The sequence below is a fragment of the Zalophus californianus genome, chromosome 9 (genome assembly GCF_009762305.2).
Source record: "Zalophus californianus isolate mZalCal1 chromosome 9, mZalCal1.pri.v2, whole genome shotgun sequence".
NCBI lineage: Eukaryota > Metazoa > Chordata > Mammalia > Carnivora > Otariidae > Zalophus > Zalophus californianus.
In genome coordinates, this window is record NC_045603.1 from 122458084 (window position 1) to 122472967 (window position 14884).

The 14884-nt window shown below is 36.1% G+C and overlaps 1 protein-coding gene across 1 annotated transcript in view; it reads right to left on the reverse strand.

Moving 5' to 3' along the window:
* Positions 1–14884, reverse strand: part of MALRD1 (MAM and LDL receptor class A domain containing 1) — a gene marked incomplete at its 5' end in the record, with an annotated part of 847841 nt that overhangs the window by 524577 nt on the left and 308380 nt on the right. The window lies entirely within an intron of this gene.

Genomic DNA, 14884 nt, shown 5'->3' on the forward strand with positions numbered 1-14884 from the left:
GGTGATGTACGGACAGAAGTGCTGATTCACTACATTATACACCTGAAACTGATGTAACACTGCATGTTATTAGGAATTAGAATAAAAACTTTTTAAAAAGTTGCCTTTCAATTTCTGATATACATCTTTGACTCTGATGTTAATAATAAGTTGGTAAAGGGTTAGAGAATTTATTTAGCTGAACAAAAGAAATTTTGAAACTGATACGCTGTTGCTTTAAAGCCAGAGTGGTTAATTACTGTAAAAACAATGAGCCAGTTTCTCAATATAATGACAATATGAAAGGAAAATATTTTGGTATTGAACTCAAGTACATTTGGAACAACATGAGTATCTGAATTTACTTCCACATCTGTAAACTTTATTAAGTCTACATAGAAACAACTATTCCCAATAGAAATTTATTGTTCAAACTGCAATGCGAAATGTAAAGTTACAATGGATATTGAAAGTTATGAAAAGGATCATAAATATCTCAATTTTGTATTTATTATATGTTGAAATGAAGTTTGCATATATTGCATAAAGAAATATACCAGAAATAATCTCATCTATTTTTCTTTTTGTGTAATATAACTACTAGAAAATTTTTAAATTACACGTGGCTTGCATTTTATTTCTACTGGCCGGCATGAATATAGTGTTCTAGATACATGAATTAGTTCAAGTTTACCAATTATACAGCTTACCTCTATATATTTACTGATTTTTGTCTGTTTAACACCTTTCTGAGAAGTGTGTCAAAATCTCCTATTTTATTTTTTTAAAGATTTTATTTATTTGACAGAGAGAGGGAACACAAGCAGGGGGAGAAGGAGAGGGAGAAGCAGACTCCCCGCTGAGTAGGGAGCCTAATGGGCTGGATCCCAGGACTCTGGGATCATGACCTAAGACGAAGGCAGATGCTTAACCGACTGAGCCACCCAGGCACCCAAAATCTCCTATTTTAATTACAAATTTGTGTATTTATATCTGTGTCTTTTGGTCATTCTGCAAATTTTTAGTTATATATTTAAAGATAAATTATAAAAGACACAAACTTAGAACAGCAATCTATGTTTAGTGTAATGACTATCTTCTCATTATAAAAGTCTTCTTTTTTTTAAGATTTTACTTATTTTGTTTGAGAGAGAGAGAGAAAGAAAGCACATGAGGGGGAAGGGGCAGATGAGAAGCAGACTCCCCGCTGAGCAGGGAGCCTGACGTGGGGCTCGATCCCAGGACTCCGGGACCATGATCTGAGCCGAAGGCAGATGTTTAACCAACTGAAACACCCAAGCACCCACAAATGGTCTTCTATCTCTGGTAGCATTTTTGACCTAATGTTTATTTTCTTGAATGTTAGTATCATCACATTGGCCTTCTTGTTTTGGTCTTTTAATGGCATAAGTTTATTTTTTTATTTTTTTGGCATAAGTTTTTTTATCATACTATTTTCAAACTTGCTAAATCTTTTTTATTTAATGTGTTTGTCTTTTAAGCACCATATAGTTGGGTTTTGTTTTGTGTTCCCTTTTATCCAATCTTTGACTTTAGTATTTAGTACAAACATATTTAACTTAAATATTGCAAATTTATGGTTAAGTGTACCTCCATATCATTTTTCCTCTTTGTTCCAACATTTTTACATTTCTTGTTCCTCCTTTCATCCTTCTATTGAGTTATTCAAGATATTTTTATTTCACCTTCCACTCCACTCTAGCTTGTCAGTTACAATATCTTTTAATTTTAACCTCCTTTTTAGAGATTAAAACATTCTCGATTTAATGTGTTAAAAAATTTCACTTCTCACCTATGGAATATGGGAGTCTAAAATAAATTTACCCTTTCCTATTTATTTTTATAATAACCTTATTGAGATATAATTCACAAATTGTAAAGTTCACATTTATAAAGCACATAACTCAGAGAATTTTAATATATTCACCAAGTTGTGAATCCATTAACACTATTCAATTCTACATGTTCATCACCCCAAAAAGTGACCTCCTATCCATTAGCAGTCACTGTGTCCAATCCACCCCTGCCCCCATCCTGAGTAACCACTTACTTACTTTTGTCTGGACAGATTTGCCCATTCTGGATACTTTGTATCAGTGGAATTATAAAATATGTGGCCCATTTATGTGTATTTTCTTTCCCTTTTTTAGTCCTGTTACACTAAAAGAAGATTCTCTATAGTCATGTTCTTCTCTTAATGACTGCATTACCCCTTTGGCATTGATGATTTCCAATAATCACAGAGAACACTCACACACACATTCTCTCTTGAGGGTTTATGTTTCTTAATACAGTGGAATGTTCCCTCTCCAATATCCTTTTTCTTTCTTGTCTTTAGCTGGTTGTCTTGCAAATCATCTCCTCATGAGATCTTTATTTCTAGTTCTGGTACCACCACCCTTCCAGTCACCATGACACTGAATCTGGGAATCAAACATTTCCCTGCCAACCATTTGCTCTGAATTATTGTCTGTATATAAAAAAACAAATTTTTATCATTCCTCCATAATGGCTATAACTACCACTTTATCTCTGCTTGATGACATTCTGTGCAGCACTTTAAAGCCAGCTCAAAAATTACCTTTTTCATAAGGCTTTTCTTCCTTGTAAACTCTCTGACACTGTACCTTCTTTATGGTCTTTAAATTCTGTTTTAAATGATACCTAATTTTTAAAATCTGTCTTATCTGTACTCCTAAGTTTTAAGATTCTTTCATCTCCTTCTGTTTCTAGCATAAAACATTCCACATAACTCGTGTAAAAAAATATCTCTTAAATTACATTTTAACATGCCTTCACAAGTAACATTTCATAGGGAATATCATGTTATAGTTTTCATATTTATGAAGCAGTCTATGTAGTCACTACATTCTTATAAAAATTTGACTAGATACATAGAGACAATTCTGAGAAATGGCAAAGGTACAGTATTTAAAATCTAAAATCTGAACCCAAGCCTTTTTATCCTAGAAACTACATTACTTGTATTGTTATGCCACAAATAAAAATACCCCATTTTCAGATGCCTAAAGAAATCATCTATATACTCTCTTTTAATCTTATGATTGTAGAGTTTTAAGAACTCTTTTTAATTATTTATGCCAAATAATGAGGAAAATGAAATTACTTCATGAAAGTGAAAATAATTATAAGTAAATAAAGTATTCCAATTAAAACAAAGTTCACAGAACTAGTATACTTCTGAAAGCAATATTACTTGTACTTCCTTAATTTAATTTTTATTAATTTTAAAATCTCACCTTGTTATCAAAATATAATGCTAGTTACAAAAATACATATGATAAAGTATATCATAAACTAAAACACAAATATATATAAAATACGGGTTGAAACGCTACATGGAGTCACAAATAAAACCAGATCACAAAACGCATTCTGTAAGTTTCACAGAATCACTAACATGAGATTAAATATTTGATTCAGAGCTTTCAATGAGCCAATATGAATAGGGAAGCATAATAATAATTCAGAGCCTAAAGGGAGCACAAAACCAAAGCAGCTGCATTACCCCTTTGGCATCAGTGATTTTCTATAGTGGTAGGAATACACATACACTCCACTGTTGATGGGCTACATTTCTCAATACAATAGGATGTTGATAATGTAAAAAGTTATCAATTAGAAGCCCATTCCTGTATGAGAATCAGGGCAGAAAATAATCCCTGGAGCTGGTGTTTTGAGTTATCTGTATGACACCTGGATATCAGTAGCTTTTAACTGTGTCTCCAGGTAATTCCAACATGCTGCCAATTTGGACAATCAAATCTTGACTAAACAAATGAGACCACAGAGTGTGGTTCCCAGGGGACCATGTCCCCTGGGAACTTAAAAAAAAAAAAAAGTAAATTCTTAGGGTTTACCCTAGACCCACTTAATCAGAAATTCTAGAGTGAGCTCAAGATGCCTGTGTTTTAACAAGCTCTCCAGGTGATTCTTTTTTTTTTTTTCAACATTTTATTTATTTATTTGACACAGAGAGAGGGAGATAGTGAGAGAGAGAGAGCACAAGCGGGGGAGTGGCAGGCAGGCAGGAGGAGAGGAAGAAGCAGGCTCCCCGCCGAGCAAGGAGCCTGATGCGGGACTCAATCCCAGGACCCCGGGATCATGACCTGAGCTGAAGGCAGCCGCCCAACCGACTGAGCTACCCAGGTGCCCCTCTCCAGGTGATTCTGATGCATGCTTGAGAAGCACAAGACTAAAAAAATCCTCAGCAAAGCAGAATGAAATCACTTTGATTGGCTCATATCCACAAAATTTGGGGTCTGGACGTTAGGAAAGAAGGCAGGAAAGAATAGTTTGGGGCACTGGACATTTCCTGATTACTGTTTTTTCTCCAGTTCACCATCACTAACACTTCATTGATCTTCTCTCCTCTTTCTTCACAATGATTTATAGACTACCATTTTTTCTCTCTTCACATCTCCTATGGCATAAAACTGCAATCAAATCACGTCATAAATCTCTGAAATGCTTAGCTTTTAAGCAGGAGAGATTCATGAAGATGTAGGACAGTGCTGAAGAGCACAGACTTTAGCATCTGTGGGATTTGGATTTCAAGGTTCCAGTTCTCAAGCTTATTAAACTGTGGGCTCATAGGCAAGCTGGTTAACATCTAAACTTTACTTTGCTCACATGTAAAACAGGAATAATTATACCACCCCCTAAAAGTTCACTTTGAGGACTGAATGTGATTATACATGAAAGGCATCCATACAGTCTATCACATAATAAATACTCAATTAGTATTGCTTTCATTTCAAAGATGCTTCTTTATATGAAATCCATTACTGTTCATTTATCAGACAACATTATCCCTGTTAGCTTTGTGTAGTCAGAGAGGACATGCTGAAATACACATACCTACTGAAATGTCAGAATTTACTTATAAACCCAGCATTTAACCCCATTTTCATCAACATCATTCACTTAACTATTTAGGTATTATTCTTTGAAATAGGCAAATTAAAGTTAGGTTTTAAGTATAACCCATAGACATAATTTATTTTTATTCAATTTAAAGTTTACTACTGATAAATAAATCACCTGAAACCTCTAGAGAAAAGGATTTAAAGCAGAAATAATTCTTTCCATTAGCCAACACATTTATATTATCTATGAACTGGTAAGATAAGACTATGCATTTTTTTATAAATGCATTCAAAGTATTTGTATAGATACCTTTTAAATAAATACTAGAGAGTCAATCTATGGAGAGAGATATATTCATTAATGCATGAAAAAATAATATTATGTTCTCTATTATGTCACACCTCAATCTTCTGTCCTTTGGTTATTAGCCCATAAAGTAGAACAAAATATAAACAAAACTTTATTTTTTGTAATCAACTATTTTTTTAATAAATTAATCAGATCTGCCCCCTTGACAAGTAAGGCAAAACTACTCTTCTTGGATAGTAAGGTCACTAAAAACTTGAAGAAAATTAGTTCTAAATAGCAACCTTGCTGAAAAAAATCCATGAGATAAAGGAACTACACTGAATTTCATTATGACTGCAGTTTTAAGAGACAGACTTTGTATGATCAATGTAAATAGTACCTCAGAAAAAAGGTCTGTGCCAGATAGCATTACTAACTGAAAACTACCTTTGCTCCTAGTTTATGGTTTAATTCAAATATCATATAACTCTCAGGAATTAATTTATGTTCTTAATGTCAGAGATATTTGGATGGCTGCACTAAAGTCATATAATCCTGCAAACAAATATCTTTTTATTTTTATTTTTTAAAGATTTATATATTTATTTATTTGAGAGAGAGAGAGCGCATGCACACACGAGTGGGGACGGGGCAAGGGAGAGGGAGAGAGAATCTCAAACATATTCTGAACTGAGTGCAGAGCCCTGCGTGGAGCTCGATCTCACAACCCTGATATCATGACCTGAACCAAAATCAACAGTCAGACACTTAAAAGACTGAGTCACCCAGGTGCCCCTAAATATCTTTTTAATATACAAAACACAAGCATTAGATTTAAGCAAAAACCTTCACTCCATAAAGAAAATGCACTGTCCTCCCTTGTATTTCTGTGTCTACTGAATGAATACACAACAAATGGAGGAGATAACAGAGCTTCCTTTAGTGCTCTATTAGAGTTCACCATGTATTTTTTTATACTAAGCCTCATGGAGACTTTGTTAATTTTTGTTCAATTTATTTCAGTATCTCAAAATACCCATAAAAGTTGAAATTCAATTCAGTGAGTTTCTTTTAAATGGACAGAAGTTTAAAAACCCACTTTTATGGTAATCCTTGGTGACTGAAGATATTAAACTAAATTAATAATGTTTATAATGAAGATTAAAATGTCAAATTGAAAGAACTAAATCAAGCAGGTGCAGGGGAAGAAATGTTTCCATTAGAATAAAATTATCTAAGAATGCAGATTATATTAAAAGATGCATTTGGCTAAATTTTAGGAAGCAAACATAGACTCAAAAGAAGCATTTTCAAAGCCCTTTTCTTAGTGCTGATATTTAAGAAAGACAAGAAAGGGAAAATATTAAGCCCACTGGATTCTTAATGAAACTTGCAATCTAGTAGAAGGAAAATAAACCCACATGGATATATGCAGAAAACTCAATTATTGGAATTAATGCCAAATATCTGTAAAATAAGGACAACCATACAGTATATCACTAAAATAAATTGCAACTAAAGTCAGGAAGGAAGTTCTCTCTTTCCATCTCAACCACCCATGCTCTCCACTTGCAGATAGAGCTTACTTGACATTCTAAAGCTTAAATGGTACCATCTCCTTCTTGGCATCTTGAGCACAGCAAAATACATTCTGCACTTTCCCAGCAACTTCTAGTCAAGATTCTCATCTAATATAACTCTGATATAAATATTTAGTGCCCCGAGAATTTAAAACAATGGCTTTGCTTTGGGGTATCAGTAGTGTTATTTTCTACACAATTTTGCCCATAGTATTTTTTCACACAGTCTTCCATGCCATCAGGTATGATACCAACCTCGGAAGCAAAAGTTAATTTTACTTCTTTACCTTCGCAAGTTGTTTTCATCTTTTCTAAGTAGCACCCTTTACTTTTGTGAATTTCTTTATTCCATTTTAGAGACCCATCCCCTTCCCATTACGGTTGATAGTAATCTATAATGTATTGGGGGTGAAGGTATGGTACAAACAGAAAATTCTTTAGTACTCTAGAGTGGCAGTCATTCATCATATAGGTAAAAATAATGGCATTGCTTCTACCTCCCTGAAACTTGTGGCCTGGGGAAGACATATAAAGTCTTTACTTTCCAGAAATACTGTTTCTCTTCAGTTCATGTTAATAAACCCCCTTCAATAACTTCATTTTCTTCCCTCTTTTTTTAAAGATTTTATTTTATTTTATTTATTTATTGAGAGAGAGAGAATGGTAGAGAGAGAGCATGAGAGGGAAGAAGGTCAGAGGGAGAAGCAGACTCCCTGCTGAGAAGGGAGCCTGATGTGGGACTCGATCCTGGGACTCCAGGATCATGACCTGAGCCGAAGGCAGTTGCTTAACCAACTGAGCCACCCAGGCGCCCCTTCCCTCTTTCTTCTTTTCTCAATCCTGTCTACAGATACCAGAATTAATTTCAATGCCCTTCTATTATCTTCTGATTCATTTGCATGAAGAACCTAAATGATTCCTGTATGCCCCAACTGCCCCCCAACCCTGCCAAAATTAAACTTCTCAGTGTAGTATAGATGGTTCCCTGCAATTTGATCCAATGTATCCTTCCAATCTTCTATCATAACGTAAGAATTAACATTTAATGTTGCATTATGAGACATGTATTTTGATCATTGTTTTGCATGCATTTTCTTACTTGTAGCTGACAATAACTATATGAGATAGTAGTTTTTTGCCCATTTTTTTTCAGATGATGAAACTAAAACGCAGGAAGTCTGCCCCATCACCTATTTCCACACAGTTAATGAATGCTGGTTCGGAGGCTAAACCTAGTGTTATTTGATTTCACTTGTTCACTACAGTAAGTTAAATAATGGCCCCCAAAGATATCAGGTCCCAAACCCCAGAACCTGTAAAACCTGATATCTTACATAGCCAAGCCTATGCAGTTATGATTAAATTAACAATCTTGAGATGGAGCAATTATCCTGGATCAATGGACGAACTCTTAATGAAATCACAAATGTCTTTACAAAAGTGAGGCAGAGAAATTTGACAAGAGACATTAGAGGAAGAGGCAATGTGACCATAGAGGCAGAAAATGGAGGGAAGTGACCATAAACCAAGCAATCCCGGCAGCCACCAGAGGGGGAGTACCCTGCCAATACATTGATTTTGGCCCAGTGATAACTTATTTCAGACTTTTGGCCTCTGGAACCGGGAAAAATTGATTTCTGTTGTTTAAAGCCACCAAGTTTGTGATAATTTGCTACAGCAGGCACTGGAGACTAACACAAGAACTGAAACTCTGTTCTACACAGCAAATCCTCTGGTTCCCACATCAGAATCAATCTCAGTAGGAATTACAGTGGCCATCACTGTAGTTTGGATAGAAAAATCAAATAACCCAAACGTGAAGGAAATGGGGTACCCAGAGGCTGGGAATACTCTTCAAAAACAAGGCATCAAATTAGAATTAGAGAAGTATCACAGAAGACATAGGCCAAGAGTCACCCTAAATACTTATGTTAGCTCCCTTTAGTTGTTATACTGAAAGAAAAGTTGGTTCTTGAACCTGGCAGGGCTAATTCTGAAAGATGGGAACAGCCAGTTTTTTCTGAAGGGAGAGATTCCCATGTCACAGCAAACTAGTAAGGTAGGTTGGATGAATGTAGTCACACACATTCATTGCTGGGGGTGCAGCTATAAGCAGGTGCATAGTTTAATCAAGGGGCAACATAAAAGCAGATCCCTGGCTACATGTGACAGAGAGAGCCTTGGCTGTGACTGATTCTACTCAACATGGACATCATTAAGTGCTAGCAACAGAGAGACACCAGGATCAGGATGTAGATTTCGCTACCTAGGGCTATACATCTTTCAGTGACAAAGTATACTAAGTCAAGACAGATTGTGTTTATAGGTACACCTTAGAGATATTGTCGCTCAGTTCCAGACCACCAAAATGAAGCAAATAAAATAAAGCAAATTTACTTCAGTAAAGTAAATCAAAAGAATTGTTTATACAATATTGTAGTCTATTAAGTGTGCAACAGCATTATGTCAAAAAAAAAAAAACCAGTGTATATACCTTAAATTTAAAATAACTTCATTACTAAAAATGCTAACCATCACGTGAGCTTCCAGTGAGTTGTAATCACTGATCACAGATCCACATAACAAATCAAGTAATAATGAAAAAGTTTGAAATACTGCATGAATTACCAAAGGTGACAAAGAGACAAGAAGTGAGAAATGCTGCTGGAAAAAAAAAAATGACACCAAGAGACTTGCTCAATGCAGGGTTGCCACAAACCTTCAATTTGTAAAAAAAACAAAATATGTGTGAAGCAAGGCATGCCTATATTAAAAGGTGTTACACTGATTAGTTATTAAGGAAAAAGAGGTGTTTTTTTCTCATTACATTTACCAAAATAAGTTGTCAAATGAATTAAGGACATATTGTGAAATGCTGAAACTACTGACATACAGTAGGAAATACAGGTGAATTTTATATGAACATGGATATAGAAGTCCTTTCTAAGCATAAAAGATGGACTGATGTCAGCAAGATGGCAGGAAAAATGGTTTCTGTTCAGTCCCCTCAGAAAAAGACCAACGAGCAAGCATCCATAAATAAGGCATCTTTGTGAGAATCCCAGAACCAGGGGTGAGGTTGAAGTACCCCCTTGGCTCATAAAAAAAAAGACAAAATGCATTTGAAGGGTAAAAGGCGCAGTTTCACTTTGACCCAATCACCCCTTCCCAAAGCCAGCGCAGTATGGCACCAAGACGTACCCCCAGGAATCTCTGGTTTCTCCGGTGTGAAAACGAGCCCAAGGTGGGCATCCAGCTTCCCCAGTGGTATAGGTGCTTCTAAGGATGCCCACTTTGGTCTCATCTCACAGGGATCACTGGAGAAATAAGTGGGGTCAGACGTCCAGGTATTAGAGACAGAGAAAGAAAAGGAGTTCATAGCAACTAATGCAGGGATCATGGTGAGCTATGGTCCTACTGGTGGAAGTACCTAAGCAGAGATCTTAGCCAGTGGCTCTTCCCTTTACAGAACCAAGATGATGACCCTCTCTGGCCAGGGAGCTCAATTGGCTAGGTTTGGGTCTGGGTCCCCAGCCAAAGGGCCCTATAGGCAGAGCCCATTCTATAGCCTGCCCACACAGGGAAGGAAGTCAGCAAGCCAACCCAATGCTGAACACTACTTCTGCCCCACCCAGACAGGGAGCCTAATCAGTGAGCCCTAGGAGATCCCACAGCCCAGGCTCTGACCCTACCCAGACAGGGAGCCAAGCCAGTAGCTCTGTCCAACTGTTGAGCCTAACCAGAACACCTGAATAGTGCCCATGGGCAGCCTTGAAGCTCAACATAGAGTACTGTCAGGACATAGAGCATAACCAATGGCCCTGTCCAGCACGGAATGAACCCAGCCCAAAGCCCTGACTGACTGCTGAGCATAGCCCCAGGTTCCACCTAATCCTAAAGAGGCCTTATCTGAATGCTGAGTCATTCCAGAGGCACATCTGGATGGGGAGCCCAGCCTGCATGCTCACCCAACCAGGCTCAATTGCAGGCCTAGCCTGCAGCCCCACCCAATCGCAGAGTCCAAACAGTAGCACCACTCTGCCAGGGAACACAGCCTGTGACCCCAGCCAACCAGAGGTGAATGCTGAGCCCAGCTAGTGGCTCCACCTGACCATGGGGCCAAACCGACAGCCACCCAGTGAGGGAGCCAGCCAAGCTTTGAATGCCAAGCTGAGTCAGCAGGCTCACCCAACCACAGAGCTTAGCCAGAAGCACTCCCACCTCAGAGAATAGACAGGAGCCTCCCCTAATTAGAGACCCTAATAGCAAGCCCCTGCTGCCCACAGTTACTTCCATCTGAGCCCCAAAGTGAACTATTATTGGCTTAAAACAGAACACTGAAACTGTAAGATAGTTTATGTAAGCCTTATGGCAACAACAAAAGAAAAACCTGTAGTAGATAAACAAAATATTGAGATAGATGAATCAAAGCACACCACCACAAAGAGTCATCAAATCACAAAAAGACAGCAAGATATAAAGAACAGAACAAAGGAACTAGAAAACAATTAACAAAATGGCAATAGTAAGACCCTACTTATCAATAATTACTTTAAACACAGGTGGACGAAATTCTCCAATCCAAAGGCTTAGAGAGGCTGAATGCTTAAAAAATGAGAAAATAGATCCAACTATATGCTGCCTACCAGAGATTTAGTTTTAAAGACATACAAAGGCTGAAAGTGAAGGGATAGAAAAGATTCCACACAAATGATAACCAAAAGAGAGGAGGGGTGGCAGTCACAAGAGACACAAAAGGAACGTCATTGTATAATAATAAAGGGAATAACTGGTAAAAGTCATATAACAATTATAAATATGCATTCAGCATTAGAACATATAAATATATAAAGCAAATAATAACAGAACAACATGGAGAAATAAACAATACAATAATAGTGAGGGATTTTAATATTCCACACCCAATAATGGATGGATTACTCAGAAATCAAAAAATAAAGAGCACTACAGTGTTATTTGACTATATATACATGACTCTATATTACATATGACTATGTTATATGATTATATATTGCTATTTAACACTATATAGTGATATTTGAACACTATAGACCAAATAGACAGCAGACATATATGAAACATTCCATCCAACAGCAACAGAATACACATTCTTCTCAAGTCCATACAGAACATTTATTCAGCTACAAAAAAAGTCTTTAACAAATTCCAGAAAATTAAAATTATCATGTCTTGGGGCGCCTGGGTGGCTCAGTCGTTAAGCATCTGCCTTCGGCTCAGGTCATGATCCCAGGGTCCTGGGATCGAGCCCCACATCGGGCTCCCTGCTCAGCGGGAAGCCTGCTTCTCCCTCTCCCACTCCCCCTGCTTGTGTTCCCTCTCTCGCTGTCTCTATCTGTCAAATAAATAAAATCTTTAAAAAAAACATAATAAAATAAAATAATATCACATCACATGTCTTTTCTGACCACAATGGTATGAAACTAGATACCAATAACAGGAAGAAAGTTGGGAAATTCACAAATATATGGAAATCAAAACATGCTCCTGAACAAATGATGAATCAAAGGAGAAATTTAAAAAACCTTGATACAAAATTTATGAGATGCATTAAAAGCTCTTCTAGGAGGAAAGCTTACAGTTATAAACACCTACATTAAAAAAAAGAAAGATCTCAGATAAGCAATCCAAGTTGACACATCAAGGAACTTGAACTACATTCAAAGTTAACAAAAGAAAAAAATAATTAAGATTAGAGCAGAAATAAATGAAATATAGAAAGGGAAAAAAAAGCAAAAGAAAAGACCAAAAAACTAAGGGTTGATTTTTTGAAAAAGGAAACAAAATTCACAAACCTTTCACTAGGCTAAACAAGAAAAAAATAAAAGAGAGAAGACTCAAATAGATAAAATTATCAGTGAAAGAGGGATATTACAACTGAAACAACATAATTCCAAAATATCAGAAGAGACTACTATAAGCAATTATATATCAACAAATTGAATAATCTAGAAGAAATTGATAAATTCCTAGAAACATGCAACCTACCAAGACTGAATCAAGAAGAAACAGAATATCTGAACCAACTAAGAATGAGTAAAGAAATTGAATCAGTAATCAAAAGCCTCCTGGCAGGGAAAAGCCCAGGACAAGATGGTTTCATTCATGGATTTGACCAAACACTGGAAAATTTAAAGAATTAAAGCCAATCCTTCTGAAATCCTTCCAAATAAACTGAAGCGGAAGGAATACTCCCAAGTTCATTCTATGAAACCAGCACTATCCTGATACAAAGTCATATAGACACTAAAAGATAATAAAACTGTAGGCCAATACCCCTGATAAACATAAATGCAGAAATTCTCAAAATACTAATGAATCAAATTAACAGCACAGTAAAAGGATTATATGTCATGATTAAGTGGGATTTATCCCAGGGATACAAAGCAGGCTCAACAAATGCAAATCAATAAATATGATACACATACTAATGAAGGATAAAAACTACATGATTCTTGTAATAGATGCATAAAAGCATTTGACAAAATTCAACATCCTTTCATGATTAAAAACTCTTTAAAAACTAGGTATAAAAGGAACATACCTCCACATAATAAAGCCCACATATAATAAAAAGTAAAATTCCTGGAAAAAAACATAGGGTAAAAACTCCTTGATGTTGGTCTTGGTAATGATTTTTTTGGATATGACACCAAAAGCACAAGCAACAAAAGCAAAAATAAGCAAGTGGGTCTACATCAGACTAACAAATCTTTACAGCAAAATAAATTACTAACAAAATGAAAAGGCAATCTAAAGAATGGGAGAAAATATTTGCAGACCATATGTCTGATAAGGGGTTAAGTTCCAAAATATTTAAGGAACTCTACAACTCAATACTTAAAAAAAAAAACACCAAATAATCCAATTTAAAAAGGGTCAAAGATGTCTGCTTCTCCCTCTGACCCTCTTCCCTCTTGTGCTCTCTCTCATTCTCTCTCTCTCAAATAAAATCTTAAAAAAAAAAGGATGTGAATAGACATTCTTCCAAAGAAGATATCCACATTGCCAAGAGGTACATGAAATTGTGCTTAACATCACTAATCACCAGAGAAACACAAATCAAAAACATAAAAAGACATCACCTCACAACTGTTAGAATGACTATCATCAAGGACAACAGGTAACATATGCTGGCAAGGAAGTGGAGAAAAGGAAATCCTTCTTCCCTGTTGGTGGGAATGCAAATTGGTGAGTAAATATGAAAACCATATGAAGGATTCTCAAAAAATTAAAAACAGACGCACCATATGATCTACCAATCCCACTTCTGGGTATACACCCAAAGGAAATGAAATTAGTATCTCTAAGAGATACCTACACCCCTATGTTCATCGCAGCATTATTCACAATAGCCAAGAAAGGTAAAGAACCCTAAGTCTCCACTGACAGATGAATGGATTAAGAAAGCATGGTGTGTAATACACAAACACACACACGCACATGCTGTGCACACTCAAAGGAATATTACTTAGCCATAAAAAGAAGAAATCCTGCCATCTGGGACCACATGGATGAATACTGAAGGCATTATGCTAAGTGAAATAAGTCAGACAGAGAAAGATAAAAATACCATATGAGCTCACTTACATGTGGTATTTATAAAAACCGAACTCATAAAAATAGATAGTAAAATGGTGTTCACCAGGAAGAGAGGGATGGCGGGATAGAGGAAATGGTTGCAAGATAAATAACTTCTAGGGATATAATATACGGCATGGTGACTATAGTTAACAATAATGTACTGTATACTTGAAAGTTGTTAAGAGAGTAGATCTTAAATGTTCTTACCACACACCCTAAAAACAGTAGCTGTGACAGATAGCACATGTATGTGTTAACTAACCTTATTGTAATAATCATTTCCCAATATAATCACATTATACACCTTAAACTTGCACAATGTTATATGTCATTTATATCTCAATAAACATGAGGAAAAAATATCATTCTGGAAAAAATAAAAAGAGAAACTATAAAGGATACAGGTGGCAGACATAACCTTGTACAACCTGAAAATTTTGAAATGTAAAAACATTATAAACTAATAAAAGGCCAATAAAAATTTGGAAAAAGCTTTGCAACAT